Raw genomic sequence first — 11,136 nt, forward strand, 5'->3', positions numbered from 1 at the left:
TTTCTCTCTTTGGGATTTTCATTTGCGTCAGCTCGGTTTGATATGAAAAACTGAAGAAAAGCCCTGTCTTTTTGCACTGAGAAACTGTGGAAGTAGCGTGTTTACATGAAGTACATTTACCCTTAAACTGTGGAAGTAGCGTGTTTAAATGAAGTACATTTACCCTCATTTACTTCCTCGTTAGCTTCCAAAGTAAACTCTTTTTTTGTCCCATGCATGCGAAAGTGAGGATGTACTTCCGATGTCGCTCAAAACATTAGAAGTAGTCGCAAACTACCCTGAGTTACTTCCTCGCTTTGTTTCGAAGTAAACCCTTTTTCCGGCCCATGAATACGAAAGTGAGGCAAGTACTTCCGATGTCACTCAAAACTTCGGGAGTTGTCGCGAACTTCCCCCATAAGCATACGGACCCTGGGGGTTGAAACATCTCAAATAATATGACACGAACGTGACGAATAACGGGAATTTCCGATTTCCGATGGGCCACAAATCATGTCTTGCTCGAACAATACTCATGCAAAACTCATTATTTTCAAAACAAAATTTGACAAATGGTATACAACAATGTCTATCATATGGTTTTAATGCAAAAAAATATCAATTTTGTTGGAATATTATTCATGTATGTCATATATGATCAATCTACAACCTGTGAGTTTTTTTTTATAACGCGTTCAATGACCAATGTTTCGGTGACGCAGTAGATGAGCGAGAGTGTGCGGGGGGTGGGAGGGTGGTGAACCACTGTACATAAAGGGAAAGTTTGTGTGCGCGCCTGTGTGTGTTTATAATCTAAGACAAATGTCGCCAATGTTTTTACAGAGTGACGTTAAATAAACGATTTTATCATCAGCAGTAGGGCCAAGGCTGGAAACTACCTACAGATTACTTGCACCTGTCAATCGTTTTTGGCGTGTGATTGGATTTTCTGCAACCTTTCTCTTTCTATCCCCCTCTCTCTCTCCCTCTCTCTGTCTGTCTGTCTGTCTGTCTCTCCCTCTCTCTCTGCCTCTCTCTCTCTCTCTCTCTCTCTCTCTCTTATTTTCTTGTGCGCTCCAGTAGAATATTTTTCTCTCTCTCTCTCTTCTTCAGATTTCTCTCTCCCTCTCTCTGTCCGGGTGGTGTCCCTTGGCGCAAGCGACAAGTTGTCTTGAGAGTTGCTCTGACAAAATTTGCTTCAAACTCGCCAAAATGACCATTGTTGGATTACCAACACATGTGGAAGGCATCCTAGCCACCCTGCTGTCAGACCACCAAGTTAAATCTGGGAAAGTTGCTGGTGAGGGACAGGATACAGTGCCGGACTACCGGGGGGGTTATGGGGGTTGCGCAACCCCCCCCCCCCCCCCCTAGCCTAAACATGTACCTTACTTATTTAATTATTTTTTTATTATTGCTTATTTTATGCCGTTTCATGCAAGGAGCGACCATTTTCCTATCTCAGAATATGACCTACCCGTCAGCTTCAGGGGGCTTCGCCCCCTGACCCCCACAACAAGGGGGGGGGGGGGGTGGGTGGGTTCTAGGGTTTCTGGACCCCCCCTCCCCCCCAGCCAAAAAATAAAAATATTGAATGAGGTATGCATTTCTTTATTTTACATTGAGTTTCAATTTTTGGGGTATTAATCAGTGACAAAATCTGCTGCCTGAAACTGGTAATGATCATCCTCAGAATGCACCAGATTGCACCATTTTGCATCCTTTTTTTCAAAAATTTCCGGGGGTGCATGCCCCCGGACCCCCCTAGCAAGCTAGGCGCTTCGCGCCGTCGGCTCGGCAATTCGCGCCTTCACACCCATATCTTCACAATATACTTTTCAAAAAAACCAGTCATAAAATGAACTGATCCGCCCCTGCCGCCAGGGGGGACATCCCCCTGGGCCACCACTGGCAACCCCCCCCCTCCTCTTCGCCTAGTCCGGCCCTGGGATACAGTTTTTGTACTTCGACTGAGTGCCACTGTGACTGAACACGACAAAGCAGCTGCCATTACAACGGCTCCCACTGGACAGTGGAGGAAAAAATCAGCAGCACAAATCCGCCGAGATAGACACAGAGCAGAGCAAAGGAGATGACAGGTGGGCGTTAGTTCTTGTCATGGCCATCCTGGCTTTCAAAATGAATTACCAAAAGACATTACTCTTGATCCCGATACACAAAATCAAAACGATGCAGTGTCAAAGGTTGTGACAAATGACAGCGCAAAACAAAAACTGACACGCCAGCACAGAGAGCGCACGTGAAACACGCAGTCTGACCGCTCCCACACAGCACGTTTCTGGCCACTGTGACACTGCAAGGTCAGCCACGTGCGAGAGTGTCAGCTCAGAGGTGTGTTGTGCTGTGACGTCACCGGTAGCAGACGATGAAACCACTGCAGCGGAACTGGCAGTAACCGACCGAGAATTTGAACCAGACGATATATATGATCTAGCCTAAAACTGCTCAAAAAACGTTCAACTGAAAGCAAGACTGTTAAACAGAAACCGCAATCTCAAAAAAGTAGTATGTGAAAGGAAAGGAGGAAAGAAACAGCTAATTGCAAGGGGAGACGACTATGTGTTGTCATATGACTGCGAAACAGCCGAGACCACGTCGTACCGACAAGAGGAAGAAATGCCCCCAACTATCCGGCGCCTGCCCCAAGTCGACCGCAACGCCTTTCGAGAAGACATTGACCATCTCACTGCTGATCTGCAGGTCATTTATACACTGGTACAATGCTACCTGTGTGCCATGCCAGACTGACTCTTTTCGCTGAACTACGTGCAGTAGACACACACATTTCATTTGTGTTTTTGACAAACCGCGATCGGTATTGATAATAGCGTGTTGAAAACAGAACAGTTATTTCCTGACTTGGAATACAAGTTGGATGCCTCCGAACGATGCATTGTGTTTGTAACGGACTGTAACCAATGTGAACACTGATGGTCGCTGATCGTTCGATTTCCCAAACCCCACGTACCCTTTCGCAATGGACCCTGTGTTTACGCGAATAAACATTCTGACTTCTGACTTCTGACTTCCCTCTCTCTGTCTGTCTGTCTGTCTGTCTCTTTTTATTGCATTTCAGTAAACCCCAGCATTTCTGTGTCTCTCTCTTTTTTGTGTGTGTGAACTCTGTTATCTGGGTACAAGCGGATTTTCTTCTACCGTTGATTATTTATTTCATCTTCCCCTCTCTGTCGGTGACTACTCTCTCTCTCTTTCTCTCTCTCTCTCTCTCTCTCTCTCTCTCTCTCTCTCTCTCTCTGTCTCTCTCTGTCTCTGTCTCTCTGTCTCTCTCTTTCTCTCTCTCTCTCTCTCTCTCTCTCTCTCTCTCTCTCTGTCTTAGTATGGTTTGAAACAGTTTTGTGTGACTTAGAATCCGGCCCGGGTTGGACACGGGTCAACTGTTTGTGCAGACCCAGGGGCGGTATCCATGTCCCACCCCCGTTTCACCGCACTCTCTCTCTCTCTCTCTCTCTCTCTCACTGTCTCTCTCTTTACATTTAGTCAAGTTTTAACTAAATGATTTAACATAGACGTGGAATCGAGATGAGGGTGGTGGTGGTGGTGGTGGTGGTGTGTGTGTGTGTGTAGAGCGATTCAGAGAAAACTGCTGGACCGATCTTCTTGAATTTGAGATGAGAGTTTGTGGGTATGATATTCCCCACACTTCATTTCTTCGATAAATGTCTTTGATGACGTCATATCCGGCTTTATGTGAAAGTTGAGGCAGCCCTGTCACGCCCTCATTTTTCAACCAAATTGGTTGAAATTTTGGTCAAGTAATCTTCGACAAAGCCCGGACTATGGTATTGCATTTCAGCTTGGAGGATTAAAAACTAGTTAAAGCTCATTAAAGTTGTCATTAAAATTAATTTTTTACTGACAGATTTAAAAAAAAGATGGCATCGTATTCCTCAATTTCTCGTGAATTCAAAAACGCGGAAACGAGCGTAACCCGTCAGGCGTCTCAGTGGTTAGTCGAGACTATCTGAAATAAAGTATCGGCGACGACTGTTTGTTGGTGTTAATCTGTTACTTTGATGCCGACAGCTTGACTAAATGTTGTTATATCGCTTCACGCGACTTGTTTTTGTTTTATTTTGCACTCCGTTATCTGGGCATTTCTTCATTTCTTTTCCCTTCCCCTCTCTGTCGGTGACTACTCTCTCTAGAATCCGGCCCGGGTTGGACACGGGTCAATTGTTTGTGCTGACCCAGAAAAGGTTTCCATGTCCCACCCCCGTGTCACCACGCTCTCTCTCTCTTTCTCTCTCTTTCTCTCTCCCTCTCTCTGTCTGTCTGTCTCTCTCTGTCTCTCTCTCCCTCTCTCTCTCCCCCAATCTCTCCCTCTCTCTCTCTCTTTCTCTCTCTCTCTCAGTATGGCTTGAAACAGTTTAGCGTGACTTAAGGTCGCGGATTAGAATCCGGCCCGGGTAGGTCACAGGTCAACGTGCAGACCCAGAGACGGTATCCATGTCCTACGCCCGTGTCACCACGGCCACGGGGCGGCATCTTGATCCCGCTTTCTGGCTAAGAAGATTTGAGACGCCAAGACAAGAAAAGATAACTCTTTTCTCCGCCATAGTGCCTTCCCTTGGATTTTGTTGAAGCTTCGACGAATTCTAGTTCCGGTAGCTTCGCAACGTGAGCTACACGAAGTCGACTTCGTCCAATTAAGGACAGGCTTAAGGCTTAGCTAGCCGAAACCGAAGGTCGACACTGGTCGCGTACGTATCGGTTAAGCATGCGAACATGGTATCGTAATTTGCATATACATAATTTCCTTAATCTTAGGCAAATGTTCAGAGTAAACATGACATATCTATATAAAATTGATAAGAAATACGATGCAATCATTTTAACATTGTAAGGGAACATCTGATTGTAATGACAGTTTTAAGGAACAACCTATTCTTTAAGCTTCCGAGGTGAAATGAAATCCCATAGTCTGGACTGAGTGGAAGAATGTTTGAGCAAAGTGTTAACCAATTTACTTAAAAAATGAGGTTACCACAACTTTTGTAGGGGAAAGGCTCCTAATATGGACCGGCTCCTAATATGGACCACCTCCTGTTCTGACAAATTAACGGCGCTAGAGCGCTAAAAAAAATGTGTTCGCTGGATAACTTGCACATGTCAAAACAGTTGCAGAAACACAAATCTCAAAACCGTTGGGCTTTTTTTCTTTTGTTCACTTTTGGCAGCGTTCACTCTAAATTTGCCGCCTAAAACGGACTCGTTTCTGTCATCAGCCAAAGCTTTTATCACACAAAAATTGCTATACATGATAGCTTAGACCGTATTTGTTACATTTTAGCAGTGTTGACCCCAAGTTTCTACTGCAAGCAACAAATAATAGCAAAATCTCAAAGTATGTGCGAGTCCCCTAATATGGACCACCTTCAACAAATCGAAAAAATAAAAGCTAAAGGCTATTTTCATTAATTCATTAAGAAGTTTGCTGGAAATAACCTATAACTAGCCCTCGAGATTAAAAAATAATATGACAAAAAGTCTTCTTTTCGTGGAAGTTGATAATTTCACTTATTTTTACTCTGTATTTGATAAGCTTCTTTAGTTTCCTGGTGTGCTTCAAATAATGCTCTCATCACCCCGAAACAGATAAATCTAAAGCATATTTTAATTTGTCTGACCTGTACACTAAGTTGTATCATGTTATTTTGAAGTATAGGGGGCTTTTTACAGTGATTCGTGAAGGCCGCTTCACTGGTCCATATTAGGCGCCCAGGCTCCCGATATGGACCATTTGTGATTTTTTTCTGTATTTAATTTTTGCTGAATGTCTATCAAAGCTATTTCACTCTAATTAGGCCTAACGGTTAACCTAAGAGAGAAGGACTACCAAACACTAAATGAAACTTCTTCGCAAGAAAACAAGCTAGTTATCAGCGTGAAACAAAAAGTGGTCCATATTAGGAGCCCTTCCCCTACAATGCCGGATATAACGTCATCAAAGACATTTATCGACAAAACGAAAACAAAACACAAAACTTCTTGGGATAATATCTGGAAGAACTCACATGGAAAGTTACATAGACATATGTCTGGTATTGTTCTATACTAGGAATCGCTGTGCGCACACACACACACACACACACACACACACACACACACATACACACACAAACACACACACCGCACACACACACACACACACACACACACACACACACACACACACACACGCACACACCACCACCACCACCACCACGACCACCACCACCATCACCACGCTCGATTCCTGGTCTATCTGAAAACATTAAGTCAAAAATGATCTTGAAGGCATATGTACGCGCTCCCGTGTTTACAAAGTGTAGTTTGCCCATAATCGATGTCAAACGCACCATAAGACCATATAATGACGATATGTCACCATGCGCGGACCATAATACATGCATTACAGCTTGTTCTAGCCTCTGAAAAAGTGAGGATGTCAACAAAGCCGCGGTGTTAGCTCCCTTGCATCAACGTTACATGTGTTGCCAAATCTATAAATAGGACGATCCAGATCAAAATGAAAATTAACATATCTCAACATTGAAGGGGTCCTAGACCACAATATTTTGCAGGGAACTTAATTTAGCATGTCTCCAGCTGTTGGTAAAGCAATTAGCGTGTATAGTCATCGAGTACATATGCCTTTAATGTCAACAACAACATCATCATAAAAACAACAACAACAACAACAACATATTAATATTAACAACAACAACAACAACAACAACAACAACATATTGATATTATAAAGATTCGCTTTGCGTTGTTTCGGCACTGAGGTCCTAGTGTCCAAAACAAAGACGGGTCTATATGATAAATATTGAAGAAGAAGAAGAAGAAGAAGAAGAAGAAGATAACCTGCACAATTGTTCAGGATAATGAAAAAAATATGACAAACATTGCAGCAGAAGAAGGAAAAGAACAATTCAAAAGAAGAAGAGCCCTGCAGTCCGGACTGACGATCTAACAGCGAACGACAAGAAGACAAGAAGAAAAGAAAAAGAAGAGGAAGAATTACAACGACGGCATTAAACTAACAATAAATTTCAATTAACGGAACAGCGCTGAAAATAACACAGAGTTTGAGAGGTGTACCTTTTTAGTTGTCGACGCTTCTGCAGCGTATTGCTTCAGGCGCAAGAAAACTGTACAAGTCTATGGATAGTTTTTCTCACTTTTATACTGGATGATTTACCCCTTTAAAGATCGGGAAATCGGGCAATGATATCGCAGTTTCTGTTCAATGCCTCTTCTCGGCGAAGGTTATTTTCATTCCCCATGAAATAGTGGCCCGGCCGGCCGGCCCTTAGACAAATCGCATATTTAACAGTCAAAACGGTTTAAGCAATGTTGCCTCCTGGATAACGATCAGAACATTTTTTTAAACATCAGTCAACAAAGATATCTTCACCGAATAGAATCGGCGCTGGTCCGAGTTGGCTGCACCTACGTTCTAGCACCGTGATGGAGAAGAGGGCCCCAAAGGGTTTAAAATCGTGATCGTGATTGGTGTTTTTTGACCTTTCTGTGACCGTGATTGCCGAAATTTCCATTTCTGTGATCGTGATGGGACTTTGCCCGTGATCCGTGATGACCAAAAAATCAATTCTCGTGATCGTGATTGTCATTTGTTTTCGTGATCGTGATGGGCATTATTGCAAAGCATTTTATTTTCAACGTACATTTTCACAGCTGTATCACTCTATGAGTATGATCCTCTATTCGTCAAGGAGCTAATCCCGATTGAAGGGAAGCAACAACACATTCAGAAATATGATTTTGACAGCGATTGCTTCTCTTTAAGAGAACCAATCACAAAAAAAGAGATCCAATCAGAAGGCGAATTGCAAAAGTCGTGCTAAAGTTTTGAGTGCATTCAGTCAAATTCGAATTCGAAGATCAAAAATGGCGTGCAACGGTACTGTCATCGAACTTCTGTTATATGTTGTGGATTCAAGCCAGACCAAAGCAGGCGGCGAGAATGCCTTCCTTGGTGGAAAGGTCAGGCTACGGGTCCGTTTTTGCGAAGACGAAATGTCAAGGTATGTCATCTATCAGGGCCGGCCTAGGTAAGTACTAGGGGGGGGGGGGGGTTACAGATGTGGGGGTCCAGGGGGCGAAGCCCCCTTGGTGGGGCCCCCTTGAAGCTGAACGTTTTTTGATGTTTCTGGAGGGAAAGGAAGCCTCTCCTTGAACGAAAAAGGTAAATTTGACAGCAAGCTGTATAGGCAATGAAGAAGAATTGAGATTGTAGGGACTCATACTTTTCATCACAAAAATCGTTGAAGAAAAATGTCTTTCGAAAGGGGGTGAGAGGTGCGATTTCTCCTCGGATTTCATGATGATCCAGATGCAACCCCCCCCCCCTCTCCCTCCCCCACACAAAAAAAGCGTTTGGGAGGTACATGCTTAAGCCAGGGGGGGGGGGGGGTTGCACAACCCCTGTAACCCCCCCCCCCCCCTAGTCCGGCCCTGTCTATGTTGCTCTGTGACTGTTCTGAATGTAGGCAAAGATCTTGAAATTTGTTCAAGATCTTTGAGTTTGATTGAGATCATTGACATTGTCGACATTGCCACGTCCGGCTGTCACTCGCTCAGTGTGACCTCGACTGGCTCGAGTCTGATCGAGTCTGCGTGAAGCCAAAACCGAAACTAGAAATGTGTTTTTCATCCCAGCAACGTGGACACGCTTGGCATAGATTCTAATTGTCGCTTCTTTGCATTAAGCTTGGATTTATTTTAGCGCCTGTAAACTTATCAACAATGGGTTAAATTCAGGAACTATGGCGGGGAGACGTGCCAGTTTGAGTCACTTGATCCTCATGTCAAAGTCGACCAAAGTCATGTTCGTTGGGGATTTTGTTATTATAGACTCTACCATCACACATACGTGTACTTTAATTTCAATCCACCCAATAGTTTTTGAGAAAATGGGTTTAAAAGATTTAGCTCTGGAAATGTGAAATTGTGCAAGTATATATTCATGTGTGTGAGTGAGGGTGTGGGAGTTGAATGTGTATGAGTGTATATTCCTTCACCCACCTTCATGATTCCTAGACTGACCTTTAGTCAGGATTATAGACTCTACCATCACACATACATGTACTTTAATTTCAATCCACCCAATAGTTTTTGAGAAAATGTGTTTAAAAGATTTAGCTCTGGAAATGTGAAATTGTGCAAGTATATATTCATGTGTGTGAGTGAGGGTGTGGGAGTTGAATGTGTATGAGTGCAGGGGCGGATTAGAGGGGGGGTTACAGGGGTTCCGGAAACACCCCCCCCCCCCCCCGGCTGTCAAAAAAAAGTAATACTAACTTTAAAAGAAATAATGAGTGGCTGCTGACACCAGTTGATCATGTTTAAAATCAAGGATAAGCCATAAATTGTTCATAAAATAGCTAAATCTCTTCAGCTTCTGGCCGGCTAAGCCCCCCAGACCCCCCCAACGGGGCCTTGCCCTGGACCCCAGGTTGTAACCCCCCCCCCCCCTCTGGGTTAACTGCTCCGCCCCTGGAGTGTATATTCCTGTGAGTGTCTGTATGAGAGAGAGAGAGCGAGAGAAAAAACAATGAAAACAACATTCTTGTTACTGATTACAAATCATGATATGTATTTCTATGTGTGTATGAAAGAGAATTAAAAAAAAAAAAAAAAAAAGTGCAACAGTTGTCACTTTGTGTTGAATAAAGAATAGATCCAGAGGAGCGAATTACTGTGTGGTTGTGTTGCAACTTTTACCGTGACCGTGATTTGCCACTTGTGTTCGTGATCGTGAAAACAAAAATCAAGGTAACTGTGATCGTGAAAGCTAAAATTTCCCTTCCCGTGGTCGTGATGATACCCCCCCCCCCCCCCCCCCCTTTGGGAGAAGACGCGGGACAGAGACGGGAAGTTCACCCGGTTCCTGACTGGGCGACGCTTCATGTTCATCAGCATGTCGTCCACTCCACTGGAAGAGTCGCTGAAATGCTTCTCGGTCTAGGTCTTTCATAAAGAGCAGCCCAGAGTCGACCCGAGCTCGTTGATGTGTCGCTGGTGCCTGAGACCCGGCCACCGTGCCTTCGAGTGCGTCGGTGACGTCATCTGCTCAGCGTGCCTCGTCAGTTGTAACAAGAGGGGAGAATTAGAACCAGCCTGCCAGGCCGTCACCATGCAGTCAGTCCGGGAACGTCTTCACGGACTCGGTGCCGCCGACCCCCCCCCCCCCCCCCCCCCCCCCCATGCTCCACTGGCTGACGACGACCACGATGACAACAACGACGACGACGAGCGTGGCAGCGACGACGATAGTGAGAAGTTCGAGGACTCCTCCCTCCCCCTAACGCTTCGTCGACTCAGCCCTTCCCTCCGCGACCCCCTTTCCTGCAGCTTCATTACACGGTGAAAAGAACGGTAAAGGAAACAGTAAAGATAACAAAGACAAAGGCCGAAAAGCGAGATCAAGCAATGATCTAAGAAGATTAGGTTCGCTGTGTAAACAAATTCCTTTAAAATTTGTGAGTGTGTTTGTTGGTATCTTTTGCATTTGAATAACAACATTCACAACAGTTGTCAAAATACATACCATGCAAAGATCGAGAAAAAATTAATTATCGACAAAATACGTATTACGCCAAGGGGCGTTAAAGTCCCCCAAGGGGTTTGCCCCTCAAAACAATTGATTTAAGTGCATATTTAACTTCTTTTGTTCATCAATAAATGTTAGGACATGATATATGACTCGCAGGTATATAATAACATGAAAAAAAATATTTTTGACATTGATTCTCAACAAAAAACTTCAAATATTAACGATGTCCAAATATTTGGCATATATTGCATTCTGCATTGCACAAAATTGCATATATTACGTCTGACTTTTGGTCAAAACTTTTAAGTAATCATACCATTATTTCTAATATCTTGACTGCTAACAAATGATAACAGACATGTCTCAAAAATGATATAATCATTCTCTTGCTGGCTGAAGTTGATACCCGTGTTCTTGACATGACTGATAGGCCTATCAGTCGGCATATTACATAGAAATAACTATAGCAGCCAAAGTCATGACCTCTGCCGTGGATGTAAAACGTGACACACATTCGGTGTGGTACTTGCTTGCTGCATTAGTTGAACAAT

The 11,136-nt window shown here is 43.9% G+C and overlaps 1 protein-coding gene across 1 annotated transcript in view; it reads right to left on the reverse strand.

Annotated features, from left to right (window-relative positions):
* The window catches only part of LOC138982331 (methyltransferase-like protein 27), a 45,282-nt gene extending 38,120 nt beyond the window's left edge, over positions 1 to 7,162 (reverse strand). The window contains exon 1 of the mRNA XM_070355584.1: positions 7,108 to 7,162. The gene's annotated coding sequence lies outside the window, so the exon portion shown is untranslated. The remainder of the gene's footprint in view (positions 1 to 7,107) is intronic.
* Between the last annotated feature and the right edge of the window lie 3,974 nt (positions 7,163 to 11,136).

Source organism: Littorina saxatilis, linkage group LG12 (genome assembly GCF_037325665.1).
Source record: "Littorina saxatilis isolate snail1 linkage group LG12, US_GU_Lsax_2.0, whole genome shotgun sequence".
Taxonomy (NCBI): domain Eukaryota; kingdom Metazoa; phylum Mollusca; class Gastropoda; order Littorinimorpha; family Littorinidae; genus Littorina; species Littorina saxatilis.